The sequence below is a fragment of the Heteronotia binoei genome, chromosome 16 (assembly GCF_032191835.1).
Source record: "Heteronotia binoei isolate CCM8104 ecotype False Entrance Well chromosome 16, APGP_CSIRO_Hbin_v1, whole genome shotgun sequence".
NCBI classification, from domain to species: Eukaryota; Metazoa; Chordata; class Lepidosauria; order Squamata; family Gekkonidae; genus Heteronotia; species Heteronotia binoei.
The window spans coordinates 45,589,755-45,612,691 of NC_083238.1; the positions used below are offsets into that span (position 1 = coordinate 45,589,755).

Genomic DNA, 22,937 nt, shown 5'->3' on the forward strand with positions numbered 1-22,937 from the left:
AACGTTTTCGCACACAGCTTACCACGCGGTCACTTTCCTGTTCTCTCCTCAGCATCCGTCGGATTTCCCACTATCTGTGCCAGAGTTACAGGCAGTGCTGTGGATTTTGCGTAGCAAACGTAAACTGGGTTTTAGCGGTTTACGTTTGCTACACAAAAGCCGCGGCACTTCCTGTAACTTCGGTGTAGATAGTGGGAAATCCGACAGATGCTGAGGAGAGGACAGGAATGTGACCACGTGGTAAGCTGTGTGTGAAAACGGTCACTGTTTTCTCCGAGCTAAAGTGAGTTCAGTGCTTAAGTACAGAAGGGCTGTAATTAGGCACATTTACCTTTCCACAGAGTTATTTTCCTCCATTTATGTTCCGCCTTTTTTCCCAATGGGACCCAAAGTTGTTCTCTTCTCCATTTTATCTTCACAATCACGCTGTGAGGTAGGTTATGCAGAGAATGTGAGACTGAACCATGGTCACCCAGCAAGCGTCCATGGCAGAGTAGGGATTCAGACCTGGGCATCCTGGATCCTAGTCTAACCACCAATGGTGATGGAAAACACCATCAGGTCACCACTGAGAGCCAGTTTGGTGTAGTGGTTAAGTGCGCAGACCCTTATCTGGGAGAACCGGGTTGGATTCCCCACTCCTCCTCTTGTAGCTGTTGGAATGGCCTTGGGTCAGCCATAGGTCTCGCAGGAGTTGTCCTTGAAAGGGCACCTGCTGTAAAAAGCTCTCAGCCCCACCTACTTCACAGGGTGTCTGTTGCGGGGGGGGGGGGGGGGGAGGTAAAGGAGATTGTGACCACTCTGGGACTCTGAGATTCAGAGTATAGGGTGGGATATAAATCCAGTATCTACTTCATCTTATGGTGACTCCTGTTGGGTTTTCAATGCAAGAAACATACAGAGGTGGTTTGCCATTGCTTGCCTCTGTGTCACAACCCTGGTATTCCTTGGAGGTTTTGCAGCCAAATGCCAACCTGCTCAGCTTCTGAGATCTGGTGAGGTCGGGCTAGCCTGGGCTATCCAGGTCAGGGGATTCTACGCACTATACCATCAGAGTGAGCTTTGGTGATCATGTTTCCTGCAAGAACAACCTGGATTGTTAGTGGATCAGTTCAAATATGTGGACAATGTTTGGCTTGATGTACGGATTCACGAGAAGGTCATCTGGCGGGTTAGTGGTGTTGGCTTAAACAGCATCTTTTACCAAGGAACTGAGGTGGGATGATAATTAGGTTCTGCTTCCTGGAAGTGACAGAATCAACCAAGTGTTTAAGCAAGGGTCCACATCAAGTCAGCCCAGTAAATGTTGTACAGTTTCATGCATAGTCCCAGAAACTGATGAGGGTTTTGCACATTTTGCATGTGCAGAGTAGATTTAGCAAAGTGATCCAAAGGGAACTGCCCCTTGCTAGACTGGGGTGAAAAGTATGTTTCTGCAGCACGGTTGAGTCTCTGGACTTGCTGGGGGGCACTGCTGCAGTCGTAGCCAGGGGAGATGGATTGTACACATGTATGTGGGTGGGGACAGCCCCCATGGCCAGTTAGATGATGACGCCTGTGCCCATTCTAATATGCGTCATATGGGGGTGGGGAGAGCAAGCCAATAGAGAAGGAGGGGGGGGAGTTGTTGATTTTTCTCCCTCTCCCATAATTCTAGAACTTGGGGGCACCCAATGAAACCGATGGGCCACAGGTACAGGACAGGCCAAAGGACATACTTCTTTTAAAAGGTCAAGGTAGTCCCCTGTGCAGGCACAGAGTCATTACCGACCCACGGGGTGACGTCACATCATGATGTTTTCATGGCAGACTTTTTACGGGTGGTTTGCCATTGCCTTCCCCAGTCATCTATGCTTTACCCCCAGCAAGCTGGGTACTCGTTTTACCGACCTCGGAAGGATGGAAGGCTGAGTCAACCTTGAGCCGGCTACCTGAACCCAGCTTCTCCGGGATCGAATTCAGGCCATGAGCTGAGCTTGGACTGCAGTACTGCAGCTTACCACTCTGCACGATGGGGCTCCTACTACTTTAATCAACAATTAATTAAATTGTGGAATTCACTGCCATACTGACGGTCACAACCACAGGTAGGTTTAAAAGCAGGCTATATAGACTTATGGAGTATAAGTCTATCAGTACCTATTAGCCATGGTAAATAAAGGGAAATGTCATGTTTAGAATCATTAGACCTCTGAAACTCAGGGCTAGGAGGTAATATCAGGAGAATCCCTTGGCCACTATGCCATGTTTGTTTGGCCCTTGAGGGCAACTGGCTGACCATTGTGTGAAACAGGAAGCTGCCACTGATCTGATCCACCAGCAGGACCCTGCTTATAGTCTTAAAATGAATTCTAAAGAGTTCAACTCAATCCCTGCTCCCTTGTCACAGTGCATAAGAAACCAGCCAAGCTGGCCGGTCTCCAGGGCTCTTTTTGTAGCAGGAACTCTCTTGTATAATAGGCCACACCCCCCTGATGTAGCCAATCCTCCTGGAGCTTACCGTAGGTCCTGTACGAAGAGCTCTGAAAGCTCTTGGAGGATTGGCTACATCAGGGGGCGTGGCCTAATATGCAAAGGAGTTCCTACTACAAAAAAAGCCCTGCTGGCCTCCAATCCAGATGAGAGGAGCATTCCATAAAGAACTGAGAATGCCCTCCCGTCTACACAGAAGAATTACATTCCTGCAGCATTCATTCCAGACTTCTTGCCTCATGCCCTTGAACTATGCAGCGGGGAAGATGACAGCTGCCCATTGGCTTTACTGAAATATCTCTAGCAACTGCTTACAAGCATGAGTTCACCTAGAGGTGAGCCACAGCCATTACTTCTAGGTATGTAACCCCAGGTCAAAAAGCAATCTGCAGCCCCCAGCCTCCCCCAGGGAATGAAAAAGTAAAGCACAAACAAAACACATTTGATTTCATGAACAGCTCCAGCCTCCAGTTCTTAATATTTTATCCACCCGCGACTTCTTATTTAGTTTAGTTTATTTTTATCCTGCCCCTTCTGTGAATGGGTTTAGCCCGGGTTACAGCATTACCTTCCAGCGTGGTGTAGTGGTTAAGAGTGGTAGACTCTAAGCTAGAGAACAGAGTTTGATTCCCCGCTCCTCCATGTGAAACCTGCTGTCCCTGTTCTCTCAGGACTCTCTCGGCCCCACCTGCCTCACAAGGTGCTTGTTGTGGGGAGAGGAAGGGAAGGAGATTGTAAGCCGCTTTGAGACACACGAGGCCTACAGGGTGATCGTGGACCAGTCACAGTTCTCTCAGTCCCACCTATCTCACAAGATGCCTATTGTGGGTAGAGGAAGAGGAGATTGTAAGCTTCCTTGAGATTCCTTAATGTAGAGAAAAGCAAGGTAGAAAACCCATCTTCTTCTGCCTTTCTTATACTTATACTCAGAGGCACCTTGGCTTGGCCATGATGAGAAACACTAATCGCAAAGAACAAATCTGAATCAAGATTTTTAGGCTGATCTTGACTGACACCCTGTACAGAGTCAGGCTGCTCAAACCCCACCGCTTTAAATGGGATTTAAGCAATTTAACCGCATGCGGGACTGCAGCCTCGGCTTGCCGCTGTGAGGGAATGCCGTCTCTTTCTAGCTCTGCGGAACTTAAAAGACTCAACGCTAATCTAAAAAAGTCACCGGTTTTTCTTTTGTGCCAGCGCCGCCGTTGAAAGGTGACATTAGCAACTCTCAGGTGTTGCTGCCTGCCTCACTCCCAGGATCTCTTTTACCTTTCTCAGACACAATGAGGATGCCCTTTCCATCTAAACTGCAATGGTTCCCTTCTCCCCCGCTTTATTGTGTTAAGGAGTTTGGCTACCAAAGGCTCCTCGACCTCCCTTCTTCCTTCCTCTTTTCCCCCTCACAGCCCATCAAGGATTGAAGAAAAAAAAAAATAACTCCTGAAAAGAACCATGGCAGCATGTGGAACTGGCACTTTGATCTTTACCGCTCCTCTGAGTTCGTAGTTCCCACTTCCAAATATATTAGAGAGGGGGAAAAATAGAAGCCATAAAGCAAAGCCAAACCGCTCATAGGCCGGACAACCGAGAACTAGAGTACTTCGTGCGAACAGCAAAATGGACATTTTATTGTACATATTTCAGCCAATTGCATAATAGCAATGATTACGCCCCCCCCCCCCCCCCGCCAGCCCTCCTTCCAAACACAGCCCTCTTTTTGAGCAGAAACACCTTTCCCTTCTTTGTACCAAAAAGGGAAATGAGCAGAAAGAAGGCAGACTGGATTGATGCCCCCCTCCCATTTTCAGATTCCATGACACATTATTTACCAAACCCTTCAAGATTCACCCATCTGCCTTTTCATTTAATCAAAAAGGTGCAAATTAAAATTTCAAACATTCTGTGTCCATATTTTTTTTTAGAAAAAAGAAGAGGAAAAAAAACAGTGCTGATGTTTTCTTTACCTGGAGGAGGGATGTAGTTTTTGCTTTCTTGCTTCTCGCGATCAAAGTTGAAACAGTGATTTTGCATTATTATAACACTCATCATTTTCTGCCTCTAATTTGGATGGTTTTTAATAAAGCTCCATTGATTCCCCTGAATGAAATCCCTCTTGGCAAAAGCAGAACACACACACTGATTACTAAATATGCAGCAATTATCATATTCAGCAGCACACTTTAATATCTTATTTATAGACGTATCTGTCTATAATTTGCTTTAATTAAGTTGCATTGATTTTAATGACAGGAGCCGTCTCTGGAAGATGAAGCCGGGGTTACGTGAACCCATCAACACTGCTGTGCCATTGTTTGGATGGTACACCTTTCCATCTCCTCTGCCACATGCAACAGCTTGTCTTTTCCGTTTTGAGATAACACAAACTTGGTAAGATGGATCCTTTTGTGGGACTGGAGTCTGAAGCTGCTTAAATCTGAGTTACACAAAACTAGGTTTGCGGTCATAATTGCTAGATGAATCAGCTAAAGCTAGAGTTGATTAAGTGTGGGGGTGAGGCCCCTGCAAACAAAGTTATCCTTGTGTTTTTATTTTTTTTCTACACATACACAGCCTTTCCTTACAACCAAGTTTATATGGAGGACAGGTCTATCAGTGCCTTCTAGTCATGGTAACTAAAGGGAACCTCCATGTTCAGAGGCACTAATCCTTTGAATCCCAGAGCTAGGAGGCAACATCAAGAGAAGCTCTCAGTCTCTATTCCCTGTTGTTGGCTGTCCAGAGGAACTGGTTGGCCACTGTGTGAGGTAGGAGGCTGGACTAGATGGGCCCTCATTGATCTGATCCAGCAGGGCTCTTCTGATGTTCTTAGGAAGGCCTCGGCCTCTGTGCCCTGTTGCTGGTTGTCCAGAGGACCTGTTTGGCCACTTTGTGAGAAAGGATGCTGGATCAGATGGACCACTGCTCTGATCCAGAAGGGCTCTTCTTATACTCTTATATTTGAACTCCCATTTTGGTTCAAAGAGATGCCCGTACTGCCCTTTTGTCAATATGCAAATACAGCAACATCTAATCCAGCAGTTTCAAGATGATTAATCAACGAAATTCATCTGACAGCTTTAAATAAAACTCTTCACTGGGCACAATGGAAAAGTGGCTAGTTAGCAATACTGAGAGAGGAAATGGCTCCAAAAGGAAAATATTTTAGTCCCTTCAAATATATAAAAGACCTAATCACGCACACAAAGACACACATACAAAATGGGATTAATACTATTTGTGTAATAGCAAAGTAGCTCCCTCCCCTTATGACAATAAAAGTCAGCAAAATCGGATCACCCACAAACAAGGCAAAGGTCTTCCATGTATTCGGGGGACTCCCCAGTTATGCACAAAACACATGACTTATAGGGTTGTCAACTCTGGATCTGGAAATTCTGGGGGATTTGGGGCATGGAGTTCGGGAAGGGACTTCAGTAAAGTATAATGCAATGGAGTCCACTAGAGATGGGCATGGAATGCAAAAATTGTGGCTTATTTTGTTTTGAGGTTCGTTGGGTTGCCTGATTCATTGGTTCCTTTCAGTTAGTGGGTTTTTTTTTCCAATTTCCTGAACCAATTCATGGTTTGTTGGTTCATTTTGTTTGGGAAGGGGAAGAACAGCCCTCAAGTGGGCTAGAGATGCCAAACTTGAGGCAAACTCTTCAGTGGACTCTCCTCTACCTGCCGGACTGTCTGGAAGAATGAAACAAAAATGACTTAGACAAAAATGACAGTTGTGTTTTCCAGTGCATGCACAACACAATCAAACAACTGGTTTGAAACGAACCACAAATCAGCCCATTTTAGCATGAATTGAGATTTGTGGTTCATTTCATGCCCATGCCTAGAGTCCACCCTCAAATTCTGTGCAAGCAGTAACAAATCCATCTTAATTCCACATTGTGTAACTCCAATGAGCATGCAAATCTTGGGCCTTGAAGTGCGAGTGGCACATGTTTAATTGTGCAAAGAACTGAGTGTTCCCACCGGATCCCCTTACTGGACATCGAATCTATGCTCCCAAGGAAACTGCAGCGGATCTGACACCTTATTACCAGACTGGTGAAAATGAAAACACAAATGATCAATTGGTTGGCAGTGCTATCTTCCCTCCCAAACCAAAGGCAGACAAATCAAATGAAACTGGGGAGGGGGGCTTTGCCATTCTGGCATAGGCTTTACAGGTTTCTAGGGACTCCCATGGAGAGCCACTAGGAAAAAAATAGTTCAAAAGAAGCAGGGTTTTGTTTCTTTTTAGGAGCCCTGGGAGAAGGAGCCCAAGCAATGTGAAGAACACTACAATGCACATATCTTTGTCTTGGTCACAGTGACTTGGAGGGTCAAACTCCCTCTTTGGACTGTGATCCAGGCAAAACAGATTCCAAAACTGGGCAGAAGGGAATGCAGCAGTTGCACTTCCTCGGGTCTAGATCATAGTTTCTCAAGTGCAAAGACTTCTCTCATCAAGATACTGGCATGTATAAGATACAACTCTGTTACAGCTGCATGTGTTGCCATCCTTTTTTAAAAAAGGAAAAATGTCTGAAAACTGCCTTTCTCCTGATGGGACCCGAGTTGGCTTACGACAAAGAGTTAAAAACCAACAGGCATCATAATAAAGCAGCCAGAAAATGCTAACAAAGCAACGTAGCTATGGCACTGCCGTCACCCTCTTTCAGAATACTCCCCCAAACAAAACAGTTTTCCGTAAAAATCACAAGGGTGGGTGAACTCATAAAAGTTTCCGGAAGGCCATTTCACAAACAGAGACATTGCCACTGGGATGGCCTGACACTAGGCAGGGGCGACTTTTATTACGGGATAGACCCAAGAGTCTGATGGCCAGATGGGCTCATGCTAGGGCTGTGCTCATAAGCCCTGTAGAGTGGCTCTGCAGCTCTAAGTGGGAAGGCTAGAGAACAGGAACTGCTCTCATCAGAAGGAAGGCTTATAGGGAAGGGCATGATCCATGGGGGAAGGAAGGAAGGAAGGAAGGAAGGAAGGAAGGAAGGAAGGAAGGAAGGAAGGAAGGAAGGAAGGAAGGAAGGAAGGAAGGAAGGAAGGAAGGAAGGAAGGAAAGGAGGGGAGGGAGAGAGGGGAGAGGAGAGGAGAGGAGAGGAGAGGAGGGGAGGGAGGGTGTGTCACTGACATGGATGGAGACCTCTCCCAAGAAAAAGAAGAAAAATAGAATCACTGCTTGCGGGTTGTGCGAGGGCAGAAAAAGTGGAGAGCGAGTTTTATCTATAAAGAGTAACCAGTGGTGGTCCTGTTCTCCTAGGTGGAGGGGGGGGGAAACCCTCTGAAACACTGCATACAGAGCTACTATGTCACTTCTGTTTTTTTAAAAAAACAATACATAGGGTTGCTCTAGGAATTGTTGGGAACTCTATGGTTTTACCAGCGATTTCTTGAGCTATGTCACTTTCTTTTTTACTGGAAGTGATGTGACACTGGAGTTGACCTCATGCCTGCCCATAACCCACCTGCTGGTTGCCACACAGCATCCTGGCAACGCTAGTAATCACTGGTGTAGGATGAAGGATGTAGTATATAATGAAGAAATGGGGAACCCACATAACTGCTGGGGAGTGAGGCTCGTAGTTTCTTAAGCGAGCAGGCCTCTGTTGTCCAAACATGAAAACCTCACCTAGGTTATTACCAGTATTCCCTCTAAGCTGAGTTAGTGTGCGCTAGCTCACAGATTTTTAGCCTCCAGCTCACACATTTTTGTCTTAGCTCAGGAAGGATGACCCCAGAACACAAGACTTTAATGCCAGTAGCATTTTTTCAGGTTCTCTTCAGTGCCAACCGCGTAGTTCAAGATTCAGCAATCCACCTCACCCCACTTCAACCGGTGAAAACAGAGTTGGATGAGATCCCCACCCTAGAAGAGACTGTTAAAGCCATCAAGCAACTGAAAAGTGGCAAGGCAGCAGGTGTTGATGGAATTCCACCAGAGATCTGGAAGCATGGGGGCACAGTACTACATAGCTCACTTCACAAAGTACTTGTCACCTGCTGGGAACAAGGCAAATTACCACAGGACTTTCGCGATGCAATCATCATCACCCTATACAAGAACAACGGGGAAAAGTCAGACTGCTCCAACTACCGGGGGATAACCCTGCTCTCCATCGCAGGCAAAATCCTTGCCAGAATACTCCTGAACAGACTGGTGCCCACCATTGCAGAAGAACTCCTCCCAGAGAGCCAGTGCGGCTTCAGAGCTAACAGGAGCACCACCGACATGGTATTTGTTCTCAGGCAGCTCCAAGAGAAATGCAGGGAACAGAACAAGGCTCTGTATGTGACTTTTGTCGACCTTACCAAAGCTTTCGATACCGTTAGCAGGAAAGGCCTGTGGCAAATCTTGGAACGTTTAGGATGTCCCCCAAGGTTCCTCAGCATGATCATCCAGCTACACGAAGACCAGCGAGGCCAAGTCAGACACTGCAACGACCTCTCGGAGCCCTTCCCAATAGGCACAGGTGTAAAGCAAGGCTGCGTTCTCGCGCCAACTCTCTTTACGATCTTCTTTAGCATGATGCTTCAAAGAGCCGCAATAGATCTAGATGAGGACGATGGTGTCTACATCCGCTATCGCACCGATGGCAGCCTGTTCAACCTGAGGCGACTAAAGGCACACTCCAAGACAATGGAAAAACTCATCCGAGAGCTACTGTTTGCTGATGATGCTGCACTCGTCTCCCACTCGGTATCAGCTCTGCAGCATATGACGTCCTGCTTTGCAGAGGCTGCCAAGCTATTTGGCCTAGAAGTTAGTCTGAAGAAGACAGAAGTTCTCCACCAGCCTGCACCCCAGGAAGATTATTACCCTCCCTGCATCACTGTGGGTGAATCAGTTCTGAAGACAGTCCAGCAGTTCAGCTACCTGGGGTGCATCATCTCCTCAGATGCCAAGATCGACAAGGAGATTGACAACAGGCTGGCAAAGGCAAACCGTGCATTTGGCCGACTGCACAAAAGAGTGTGGAGCAACAAGCATCTGAAAAAAGGCACAAAGATCAATGTTTACAAAGCGGTTGTGATGACAACCCTCATCTACGGCTCCGAATCGTGGGTTTTATACCGTCATCACCTGCGACTCCTTGAGCGTTTTCATCAGCGCTGCCTTCGCACCATCCTCAACATCCACTGGAGTGACTTTGTGACCAACACTGAAGTCCTCAAGCGGGCAGAGGTTACCAGCATCGAGGCACTGCTGTTGAAGACGCAGCTGCGCTGGGCAGGGCATATTTCTAGGATGGAAAACCGCCGCCTTCCCAAGATTGCCCTGTATGGCGAACTCTCCACCGGCCATCGAAATAGAGGGGCACCAAAGAAGAGGTACAAGGACTCCTTGAAGAAATCCCTTAGCACCTGTCACATCAACCATCACCAGTGGTCTGACCTAGCCTCAGATCGCAAAGCATGGAGGCACACCATCCACCAGGCTGTCTCTTCCTTTGAGAGCGCACGCATAGCTGGTCTTGAGGACAAAAGGAGATTAAGGAAGAATCGCACTGCTACAGGACCAACCCTAAATCAGACTTTTCCCTGCAGCCGCTGTGGCCGGACCTGCCTGTCCCACATTGGTCTTGTCAGCCACCAGCGAGCCTGCAGCAAACGTGGACTATTGCACCCTTCTTAAATCTTCGTTCGCGAAGCCAAGCCGAGAGAGAGAATGCCAGTAGCTCACAAAGTGGAATTTTTTTTCACAAGACTCTGCAGCTTAGAGGGAACTTTGGTTATTATAATGCGTTGCCTCGGTTTTCCTATACTTTCTTATGTGGTACAGCAGAAACATTTAATAAAGAATTCTGTCTGAAATAGATGCTGGGTGTCCTATTCTGAACAAGTGTGCTAGATGGGGAGCAGAAGGAATGTTCTGCGGTGCCTCCCCTTCTGTGACAACTGTATTGACGTTGTAAAGAGCATTCTGAAAACCACTGACCCACAGGAAAATTTGGCAAAGACATCTTGTCAAAAGGCACCAGGACACTCTTGCAGATCACAATGGTCAGAAAAAAACTGTGCAAACATAATGAGAGAATGGATAACGTATACAGCTTAAGGAGAGACTTGCCCAAGTGTGTTGTGAACCTAGTTACACTTATGATTCATTCTCATGCTGTTAATTTACATTTGACTGTGAATTAGAAACATCTTCTAAGTCTTTGAGAAGTACAGCTGAGTACCTTGCTGAGACACTGCTGAAGAACTGGTAAATTTAGGCCTTCACAGGAATCCATTAAGCTGAGAGGTTAGTAGAGGAAAGTTAACCGCATCACCAGATTATCTGATGCCAACACTGGATATCCCTCCCGCATACGCACCAAGTTCTGGCATACCCCCATAAGCATAAAACATTCTGCAAAATAAGTAATCACAGGGGTCATTTTGTAGAAAAATAGGTGGTGGAGCTCATTAAGGGATTGTTATGCAGCTGCACATACTATTCAATGGACAAGGAGGTGAAACTTTCAGAAGGAGAAGGTGGAACTCTCAGAAAGGTTCAGGAGCTATGCTCCTGTGAGCTCTCACTGAATCTGAGGACTGAGTAATCATATAAACATTTTCTTAATTTAGTGCAGATTTAAGAATATTTAAATATGCAAAACACAGATGAGTCCACCGAAGGATAAGTACTTAACCCAGGTGCATCTCCCTTGCCAAAACTCTGAAAGGAATGCCTCTATCCCTTTGCCCTTTTACAACATCATCACCGGCAGTGACAACGCATGATCTCCCCAAAAGAAAATGGATTATCATGTATTGTTTCCCATCGTCACTCGGTACCCTGGGCCATGCTAAGGACTGAGGCACCAAGTCAACCCAGCTCTTTAATGAGAAGCTGACCTTACATACAGTGTTGCCTCAGCTAAGTTTGTGGTTTGTCCTGTTTTCAAGAGAACAGTTTCTTTCACAAAATTATAAAAAGTGACACAATTGCCATTGGCTACTGAATGTGCATACAGGGTTCATGCACCCTGAAGACATTATTGTGTGTGCAGGTCTAGAATTCAGCAGGAGCTCACAGGAGCACAGCTCCTGAACCTTTCTGGCGGTTCCCCCTCCTCCTTCCCATCTTGTCTACTGAATAGCAGGTGCAGCTGCATAACAATCCCTGGATTAGCTCCACCACCTATTGTTCTACAAAACAACCCCTCTGTGTGTGTGTTCACTTTTTGCAAGGTGCCTGGTGGTAGACATCAGGGGTGGGCAGAAGGTCACCCCAGAGTGGCCAGTCACTCTCCATGCAAATCAAAGTAGCTCTCTGGCCTTCTTCTGTACTGCAGCAATCCCTTTTTTACCCTTCCCTTTAAAAATAGTTTGGCAGCATCTTTCCTGCAAAGAAGAGTTTGCATCCATTTTTTCTCTGGATGGGAAACTAACAGCACCAACACACTTTATACCCTGGACCTCTCGTTCACTCCTTGTATTCACACGTATGTAGCCTTGCACTGGGCGGGGGGGGGGGGGGGAGTGCGACTGGTTCTCCCCTCCCCTGCACCAAAGTTCCTTCTTGCATCTTCCGGGGAAAAACATGGTAACTTGCTATCCTCAACCAAAAGCCTGGTGGAACATCTCTGCCTTGCAAGCCCTGTGAAATGGCATTAGGTCCGCAGGGCAGGGAGAGTTCCACCAGGCAGGGCTTTTTCAGCCCTGGGTCTGGTCGAAGATAGCCAGAAGTCTTTTGGGCTGGGAGTCACCAATAGGTTGCTTTCTGCAGAGCGTAACATTCTTCAGGAGACAAACCAGAGGTGGTGGTCCTGGAGATACGATGGCCCCTGACTAGGTCCCTTAAAGGTAAATTCAGGGGAAGGCAGGATATAAATTTGATTTAAATAAATAAATAAATACCCAAACCCTGAACCTTTTGTAGCTTTCCATGATGCTTGAAATAAAATTAAGTAGCTCTCAGAAACATAAAATCTGCTTTCCACTGGTATACAGTGTGTATGGTGACCAGGGGTCATTTTGTGGAAAAATAGGTGGTAGAGCTCATCCAGGGATTGTTATGTAGCTGCACCTATGATTCAATGGACAAGGAAGTGGAACTCTCAGGAGAAGGAGATGGAACGTCAGAAAGGTTCAGGAGCTGTGTTCCTGTGAACTCCCACTGAATCTGAAGCCTGATGGTGACACATACTAAATTTTATTGCCAAATACAGTTAAGATTTCATTGGGGCTCATTTGTAAACACCATGAAATCAACCTGGGGTCACCAGTTACTCCACAAAAACACCCAATCAATGTTCCCTCTAAGCTGCAGAGTCTTGTGAGCAAAAATCCGACTTTGTGAGCTACTGGTATTGAAGTTATGAGCTACTGCATAAATTATGGTGCTCTGAGTCCATTTTTCCTGAGCTAGGGCAAAAATGTGTGAACTGGAGGCTAAAAATATGTGAGCTAGCTCACGCTAACTCCGCTTAGAGGGAACACTGCACCCAATATATTTTTGTGTCTATGTCACTGGCCATCATGGTCTCAATTATTTCATGATTGCCACCACACTTTGAAGAGAGGCAATGGATCTGAACTCCCCCTCCCCAAACCCCTGTATTTTGGAATATATCATCATAACTGTGTAAGCATTATCCTTTCGAAAAATGCAAGGGCATGATCTTGGCTGGGGGAAAAAACCCTCAAAGGCAGTTTTGCTAGCGCATTTTCAGTTTCTGGCCATCATTTTTCACTCACTGATTACCGCAATAAGTGTTGATTAATAGTTGCGTTGATGTCAGTGGAATGCGCTTCCCATGGGTCAGGAAAACATCCTTGAATAAAGTTAACTAAAAAGAATAATCACCCTGTCCTTCCTGGTCTTTATACAAGACAAACTCAGGCATTAGAGTTACTGATGACCCTGGCGTCTCTGATTGGCTGTTCCAGGCACTTTTACTGGAAAGTAAAGTCAGACAATTAAATGGCTCTGTAATCTCACCATCTTTCACATTTTGAGAAAGAAGGAAAGTGGGCTAAACCCCCAAAGAGAATGGTGTTTTGCTAACAGCATTCCAAATGTATTTAAATTTCAGTGATTCTATCTTTATTGAAACAATAATGATGCTTCAGGGACAACAGACTGGTAACTTTATTATACTAATACGTTAGCATTTCTTGCAAATGCAATAGCTATTTGTTGACAGAAGTTGCTTTTGGACAGGAAACACTTATTAATGAAGTAAAATAAAATGCAAATGGGAGTTCTGGGCAGGAACAATCAGTAGACACCCATATTGACTGGCTTAATGAACCATAAACATGGCCTTTGAGCTAGAGGCACCATACTATGTAAAACACAGAGATGAATGGATTATATAGCACATTCTGATACAAATTTATTCAGTATGGAAGCACAGTATAGAAGGTTCAGAATATCAACCTCAGTAAACTTCTGATTCAAGAGCCTGAAGGAAAGACCATGTATTTTGAGGCCCCCCCCCCTTTTTTGTCTGTTACAAAAGGGATCACTGCGGCCTCTGCCCCATTCTCTCTGGGTGGTTTGTGGACTGCCCCTCTAATCCAATAATTTGTTTGTGTTAATTTGACCCCTTAATTGTCCTAAATGTGCACCAGATTGGTGAAGCCCTAAGATCTGCAACCCTACCTTGAGATAAATTACAAAAGCAAACAGTGGATTGCCTTCAACAATGCTTAAATCTGTTCCTTTCAAACAAGCAGAAAGGATTATACAATCCCTTCCCTCCCGCTGCCTAACACCTCAGAATGATTTCAGCATCTTAGCAGGAGTTGGATCTTGAACAAAACAATGAGTCTCTTTGCGAGAAAAAAGCAATCACTTGGGATGGTCAATTTCTCGTTTATTTCTTTGAACTGGACGGACAGCGTTTATTAATACGCCATGACAATCTATCCTTTTTGGATCGTACATAATATTAAAACCAACCTTTTGACACTGCCTGTGATTGAGAATAAGTCCTCATTGTTCTCCCAGAGTTCTGAATTATCTTCCCCTCCCTTTTTTGCAATTAATTTGCTACTCAATTTATCCAGATAACTTTTGTTTTAGATTAAAGATTGCTTCTTTTTCAAGTCAGCTCATTGTCTTACTAACGTTTGGAATTATCATTTGCTCTCCCAAGCTCTGTAAGGCATTTATTTACTACATTAGATTTTAACCTAGAGTCTGTTGAGCTCTCAGCATCTGAATTATGGCTGTATCCAGGTGCCCTGAACAAACCACCATTTGTTTGCCTTGATCCAGGTGGGCAGCCCTGTTGGTCTGAAGCAGTAGAATGAAGTAGGAGTCCAGTAGCACCTTTAAGACCAACAAGTTTTATTCAGAATGTAAGCTTTCATGTGCATGCAGACTTCTTCAGATGAGGGAATGGGGCACAGTGAGCTGAAGTACATATAGCTGGTGGGTTAAGAGTGTAAAATGATACAAAAGTTAGGATCAAATGGCAAAATAATGTAATAAATTGGAAGACCATTTGGTCTGGATAGCATTTGTGTGGGAAACCAATAAAAGGTAATAAAAGTTGCCTGTTAATTGCTCTTGCTACAAGTCTAGGTAAAACAAAAGGACATGTATTTCTTAGCAATGTTCGTGTCCACTTAATTTACTTTTTAGCATGTAGCATGTATTATAAGCGTAATTTCCTCATCACTGTATGCCCAACAACTTGTGATCTGCACCCTTGCCGTTCCTGGCTAATGAAAGCTTGTCCTATACGGGATATTGTAAATAGATCCCTCTCAGAGGGGCTTTTCCCAATGCCTCTTTAAAAGGTTGTGGTCCGTCCCCTCTTGAAAAAAGCTACATCAGATCCAGCCGAATTGGCAAACTACCGGCTGGTCTTGAATTTACCCTTTTTGGGTAAAATTATTGAGAGGACAGTGGCGCTACAGTTACAGAGTTTTCTGGATGACGCTTCCATTTTAGACACCCACCAATCTGGCTTTCACCCAGATCATGGGACGGAAACAGTGCTGGTCACCCTGGTGGATGACCTCCAGCGGCATCTGGATCGAGGCGGCTCGGCGGTGCTGATGCTGTTAGACCTATCGGCTGCGTTCGATACAGTCGACCATTGATTACTGACCTGCTGCTTTGCCGATGCGGGGATTCAGGGGTCGGCCTTGCAATGGCTTTCCTCTTTCCTTGATGGTCGGGGACAAAGGGTGGCGATTGGGGGAGAACTGTCTCGGAGGCACCCGCTTAACTGTGGGGTGCTACAGGGGGCGGTGCTCTCCCCGATGTTGTTTAACGTCTACATGTGCCCCCTTGCCCAGATTGCCCGGAGGAATGGGTTGGGTTGTCATCAATATGCTGATAACACCCAACTCTATCTACTGATGGACGGCTGGCCTGTGTCCCAGAAAATCTGGATCTGGCATTGCAAGCTGTGGCGCGATGGCTCAGGCTGAGTAGGCTGAAGTTGAATCCAGCAAAGACAGAGGTCCTTTGCCTGAGACGGGACGGTCTGGGAAGGGAAATCCCCCACCAGCATTTGATGGTGCCACAAGGTCAAGAGCTTGAAAATGGCGCACAAGGTCAAGAGCTTGGGGGTGCTGCTGGAGCCTGCCCTGACAATGGAGGCCCAGATAGCAGCCACTGCTAAATCCGCTTTTTTTCATCTTAGGCGGGTGAGGCAGCTGGTTCCCTTCCTGGACCGCGATGACATGGCAACAGTGATCCATGCAACGGTCACCTCAAGGCTGGACTACTGTAATGCCCTCTACATGGGGCTGCCCTTGTGCCGAACCCGGAAACTACAGCTAGTGCAGAACACGGTGGCCAGGCTGTTATTGGGGCTCCCTAACTGGCTGCCAATAGTGTACTGGATTCATTACAAGGTGCTGCCTATTACCTTTAAAACCCTATATGGTTGAGGGCCTGCCTACCTTAGGGACTGTCTCTTCCCATATATTCCCCAGAGGGTACTCCAATCTGGTTCTCAAAACCTATTGGTAATCCCTGGGCCGAAGGAGGCCAAACTGAAAGTCACCAGGGAAAGAGCCTTTTTGATTGCTGGCCCCCCGCTGGTGGAACCAATTGCCAGAGGAAGTGCGGGCCTTGTGGAATCTTGGCCAGTTCCGCAGGGCCTGCAAAACCATCCTCTTCCAGCTGGCCTTTAATTAACATGGAGCCTACATCATAGATGGAATGCCATCGCACTGAAAAATCGAATAAGATATAATATCTAGATCTTAGCACCAAATGAAATGAAATGCTGATTTTAATTACGGAATGTATAATTTTATAGAATGCACTATTTTATAATATGTATTGTTTTAACTATTGTGGTGTTTTTATGCTGTGAGCCGCCCTGAGCCTGCTTTGGCGGGGAGGGCAGGATAGAAATAAAATAAATAAATAAATAAATTTTATTGGTTTCTCATGCAAATGCTATCTAGACCAAATGGTCTTCCAATTTATTGCACTATTTTGCCATTTGATCCTAACTTTTGTATCAGTTTACACTCTTAACCCACCAGCTGTATGTATTTCAGCCCACTGTACCCCATCCCGTCATCTGAAGAAGTATGCATGCATATGAAAGCTTACATTCTGAATAAAACTTTGTTGGTTTTAAAGGTGCTACTGGACTCCTACTTTGTTTATTAGTTTGCATTGTGAGTGCAACTGAAGTCCTTGGGCCTACTCTATCCAATCCTGTCCCTAAAGAAGCTGCAGTGAGACTGAAGACTTTAAAAATTCTCCATCCTAACTAGAGTTTGTTATGCTGTTTGAATTTTGGCTCTTTAACAAATCAGCAATTTGCTTCTTGCCCACAAACTGGGATCTACGTCACTATTTAATCCTTCTTTAGAATTCCAGTCCATTTGAACATCAAGAATAAGCTGTAGCTAGACTAAAGATTTTCTAAACTGTGAAGGATACCTGTTCGCTTTTATTGGACTGCTGTGCCCTTGAACACTCAAAATAAGTTCTATTTTTCAAAAGGATTTGTTCAAAAATTCTTGGAATTCCATAAGTATATGCTGTTTTGCAGTGCAATCTCTACCTAAAGGGAAAAACAGCAATTTACAAAATTGTCTCAGGATTACAGATGAGTTGTTCACAGCCTGAAACTTTTCCTTAGTTCTATTTTCCCCCAAGGTGTATACTTTGGTAGCTGAGAAAACCTTGGTTGATTTCATTTTAGATTCCTGGATTCATTTCTGCAGTCCTTCAAACCAGTATTCTACCAGCACATGCTCACTGGATTGAAAATGAAATTGACCAAGAATTTCTTAGTTTCTGAAAGTCTTGGTCAATTTCACCTTTAAATACAGTGAGTGAACACTGCAGTTCAGGGGAGGACAGTTCCAACTATGGACCTGAAATTAAATTGGCAAAGGCTTTCTTAGCCACAAAGATGCACAGCTTTGGAAAATGCAGAACTTTTTTTTTTTTAAACGGGAGGAAAGTTCCCATGCCCTGAAGAGCAGAGGTAGAGAAAGAAAGGGAGAATCTTGATAGCTGAGCATTGCCAACCACACAGACACAAGAGCTTGTATGTGCCATGATGATGGGCACAGGAATGAAGGACGCACAATCAGCAGCCACCCAGCCTACTACTCTGCTGACTGCCACCACTGCAAGCTAACAGCACCAACACAAGCAATGCTGCTTGTTCTAAACTGTGAACAACTTTTGTGGGATGTTCACAAGAGAGGCTTCCCTCCTCACTATAAAGGGGGCATAAGAATGAATGCCGACTACATTTTTAGCAATGTCCTCAGCATCTCTGCCACCAAGTCTTCTGTCAAAACGCAGTGTGTGTGCCAGTGCACGTGAAAATCTGAAGATTTCAAACTAATTTGCATCACAAACAAATTGCGGTTTGCCTACAATAACGTATGACATCTTACTGGTGTTATCTAGAAGGCTGCCTCCAAAGGAACCCTGGCATTAATTCCCAAAAAAAAGATCCTCTGGACTTGGCAGTTGGACCTCAAAACAGAGGCTCCTGAAATTGGGAGGGATTCTCTTCAGCATTCTCACCCGGGAGTAGCGCAACAGCTGGAATGGCCCAGCGAGTCTGCGGGTTGTAAGCCTTTTGTTCAAAACTTCCAGTGCTCCCTAACTCCTATAGCCGTGAGACATCGACTCAAGTTTGTTGGACGATAGCCTGAGACCCCAGAGTCCTCTCCAAAACACAGCCTTCTCCAGCAATCCGGCCACAACCCAAGGGAACATAATTAAGGCACTGCTTGGCTTCAGGTGAACCAGACTCCTGGCTATCCTGCCTAAATTGTCTTGCTGTACCCTGACATCTCATCTAGCATGGCTATATTTGGAATTTCCCTCTAAATGTTCCTCTGTCTACACTCACCCCAAATTTAAACACATTATTAGGAAACAAGACCTTGAACCACTCATCCAATCCTGCTGAGGATCCTAAGCCGACACGGGGCTGGGCCAACAACAGAACTGCCCTCTGAGGTCCGATCATCTCATAACCTCTCAACAGGGTACCTCAGCCCCTCCCACTTTGCAGCTGGTTCTGTACTTGAACCCACTTCCTGGTACCTGATTCTGTTCCAGGACTGTAGCTAAAGGGGGCCCCAGGGGGGCCAGGCCCATCCTTTCAACCCCCCTTCCAATTGTATGGCCCCTCCACTGGAGGGCCCCCAATCTGTCCCCCTTTGCTCATCACCATTCTGAACAAGCAGTAGCATTGCTGCTGGTCTTTTCGCTTTTTTCTCTCCCCTTTCCTAACACAGCGCTCAGAGCAAAGGTGTGTGTGGGGGGGTTAGCTTCTGGAACTCAAGGCAGCTTACAGTGCCGAGAGCCCAGGACCACCAAACTGGGTGCCCCCCCCCCCAAACATGAAATCCTGGCTATGTGCTCCCAGACCACCTTCCATCCTTGCTGAAATCACTGCGCCCTCCCTTCTGCTCTTGAACTTTTGTCCATCATGGGACCTCCAAACTCTGAGGCCGGCTTCTGCTTTTGAGCTCCTTCCGCTATGGGAACTGCCATCCCAGATCAGCTTTTCCTTCTAAGGCCCTGGGCCACATTTCATCATATGCTTGTCTTAAGGGCAGGCAAGCAGGAAGCAAACTTTGCTTCCTCTCTTTATTTTCCCCTTAGATCCCCCCTCCCTCGCAGGCAGAAACCAAGGGCAGCATAGGAAGGACTGCATTATCGTGTTGGAACTTTCCTTTTTTGCTTTCCTGTTGTGCTAGAAATGTATATAATGAACAGGAACAGTCCCTCCCTGATCATCACCCCGGAATGCAGGCATGGTGTTACATATTTAGATGATGCTCTGCAAATGCCAGCCCTGAGGTGGGGGCTGATTTGGGTAACATCAGGGGCTATGCTTTTAGTTCATGCTATGCAAAAGGTCTTTAGGTGGTGAAGCCAAAATGTAGGCAACAAAAAAGGGAGACAAGTTGTAGCTGCTCATTTGTTATTGGCGGTCTTGTGAACCCTTCACTCTGTTTCTGATGTACAGTGGTGTGGATCCTACCCCATCCTACCCATCAAGTTTGCTAAAATCTGAAGCTTCCCTTCAGCCAGAGGAGTCTTCCTCCAACCTGGCTCATTCCTCCGAGTGGCTCATCTTGTGGAGGAAGACCTCCAACTCTTGCTCAGTAGAGTGGTAAGAAGGGGTAGGATTAGGGTTACCAACCTCCAGGTGGCATGGTGAAAGCGAAGCAGCTGTGCAAAAAAACAACTCTCTGTAATTTTTTAAAAAACAAATTAAATTCCACTTAAATTCCACTTGTCACAATAGGTTTTCACATTTATTTATTTATTGTTAAACAACATTAACAGAACAGTCTGGCAGAGAAGGAATCAATTTACCCGTACATTTCCAGTCCTTAAAAGAGGTAAGTCCAATGTATTCATTACTCTTATACTGGGTGAATATCTGACCTTCTGGAACGAAGAACAAGAAAGACGAACTTCAGGACGCCCGCAGAAGGATACTAGGGCTTCTGCTGGAAGATTCTAGGTTGTGCAGCAGAAGTTCCAATATTGTTTCCCAGAAACTAAACGAGCTTTTCTAGAACAATTAGACTCGTTTTCACCCCAACAGGATTTATCCAAGCTTTAATCCATGGCAAGGCACTTCAAAAAAGAGATCCACAACTCACACACTCTTACAATTCCCAATCAATGTTAGTGGTTTTACAGGTGGCTCCTGGGCATCTCCCACTATTACAACTGGTGTCCAGATGATAAAAGTCAGTTCCCCCTGGAGAAAATGGCTGCTTTGGAGGGTGCTGTCTATGCACAGGGGTGTCGAACTCATTTGTTATGAGGGCCAGATCTGACACAAATGAGACCTTGTTGGGCTTGGCCATGTCGGGTTGGGGCGGGCCATGTGTGTACGTATTTAAGATTAGATAGCAGCAATAGTTACACTAGTAAATATTTTTTTTTAAAAAAAAAACTTAAAACATGCTTAAAACATTAGCACTCATTGGTTTTAAAGGTGCTTTCTTTGTATTTCTCCCATGGGATCCAGGGAACTGGGCAAAATAAGCTCTGGCTATTTCCTTCCTTCCCCAGGGGATTGGGGGGAAGGGAAGGTGCCTCAACCAATAGAAGGGAGGCTTGGCTCAGTAGCTCTGCTGTGTGATTGAGAGAGCCTGGAAAAACAAGCTCTGCCTCCTCCCCTTTTCCCCCAAGGGAGGGGGGTCAGGTAATGGAGAAAATAACAGGTTTTGCTCTGCAGCTCCTGTGTAATTGAGCAAGCCTTGCAAAGCAAGCTGTGATGCAGAAGGAAGTGAGGGAGAAGGAAGCAGATGACAGCCAGTTGCTTGGGGACCTGATAGGAGCTCTCTGGGGGCCTGATTCGGCCCTCAGGCCACATGTTTGACACCCCTGTCATATGGCATTATACCCTCCCTGAAACCTGCTCTCCTCAAGCTCCACCCCCCCCCCCAAAAAAAATCTCCAGGTGTTTCCCAGCCCAGAGCTGGCAACCTTAGGTAGGATCCACCCAGTGTATGTTCTGGTTGAAAATGAGCCTGTACACCTGGCCGCCTGGGAGTTCATGTACAAAACCGAGGGCAAAAGCAGAGCAAATGGCAGGATGAGTAATGAAAATAGACAGTGAAACAATTCCTGTAGACAGGGAGGGAAAGGGAGCCTTTCATTGTCTGCAGCAACACTGACTTGCTGGAGGCACTCCTGAGCAGAAGGAGCAGCCTGGAGGCAAAAAAACCCAAACAACCCATCCTTTCCAGTTGTATTTTTACATGCTAAACATTTAGCTCCCACACAAGCTGGCAGGCTGCTTTACAGGCCAGAGACGAGGAACTAGATAAAATAAAGACTCAGGACAACTCATTCCTTGAAGCCGCAACCTAAAACAGCTGCGTGGAAGGAAAGAGACCGAGATTTCTCGTGTTCGGGTTTCACCCTCCCTCTTCTTCCCTACTCCTAACGTAATAAACAAACCGGAGCAGCATTTTGAAAACGTCACTGTCTAGAATTTGCAAATTCACCTTGATCCCTGTAAGAACAGAGAAGTGAGGAACGTCCCACCCCCTCCTGTTCTTCCTCCCCCATCCCCCAATTACGGCTGGAAAGCTCTCCAAACGTCACCTTCTGGATGTCTACAGAAGGCTTCCCCCAGAACCCCAGCCATTCTGCATTAATATTTATTAAAGTCATTGGTGGCAAAGATTTGGAGAGTAACTGTATTCCATATGCCACACCATCCGGCTCCAGCCCCCACCCCCCCGCGCTTTTTTCCTTGCTTGGAATCTCGTCAGTCCGAGCTTTCCAAATGCGACAGATATTGTTTCCTTAAGCTCACCATCGCGACGAGGTGGCAACCTTCCCTTCCTCGCTGATAACCAATTTAGCAGTTGGTATACTATTTCTGCGATCTGGCCCTATCTGTCGCTTGCTGGTACCAGATGGATGCCAGATGGGCGATGCCTTCTTTAGAGCTCTGGTTCTAAAAAAGCACCGGATAGAGGGTCAAGCTTTGCTGGCTGGTTGACTCAAATGGCACTTCAAAGCAAGGCAAGGGGGTGGGGGTAGGAGGGCTGCCACATCTGCTCCTTATTCTTCGTGACCCTAAAAAATAAGGCATGAGTAGAGATCCTTGCTTTGAACCAGAAGATGATGTACAGATCCAGTCCGAGAATAAGCTTGCAACACTCATCTTTGCCTAGTAGCTGGATCCAGATGCCGCCTATTTAACTGTGGCATCAGCTCCAAATGCGAAGTACGATCAATATATTCTTTCTCCTCTGATTGCACTGTAAAGGTCCACAGCCAGTGAAAATCATCTCTCACCCTCTCTCTGTAGCAAAATAAAACTTCTAATTGGTTTAGAAGAGCTCGTGAGAAGCTTTTCTCGAATACCCAGGAAGGGGTGGGGGAAGAGAACAGTGGAAGGGGTCTTCTACGAGTAATCATTTTTTGTTTAGCTTTTCCAGTGGTTGATTTGGCTTTTAAACTGGAATAATAATAATAAAAAAGCTTTTAAAAGGTCAGTTCGGGATGAAGCCGA

At 45.8% G+C, this 22,937-nt stretch overlaps 1 protein-coding gene across 1 annotated transcript in view; it reads right to left on the reverse strand.

Annotated features, from left to right (window-relative positions):
• The window catches only part of PARD3B (par-3 family cell polarity regulator beta), a 769,788-nt gene that overhangs the window by 70,612 nt on the left and 676,239 nt on the right, over positions 1–22,937 (reverse strand). The gene's annotated exons all lie outside the window — the stretch shown is intronic.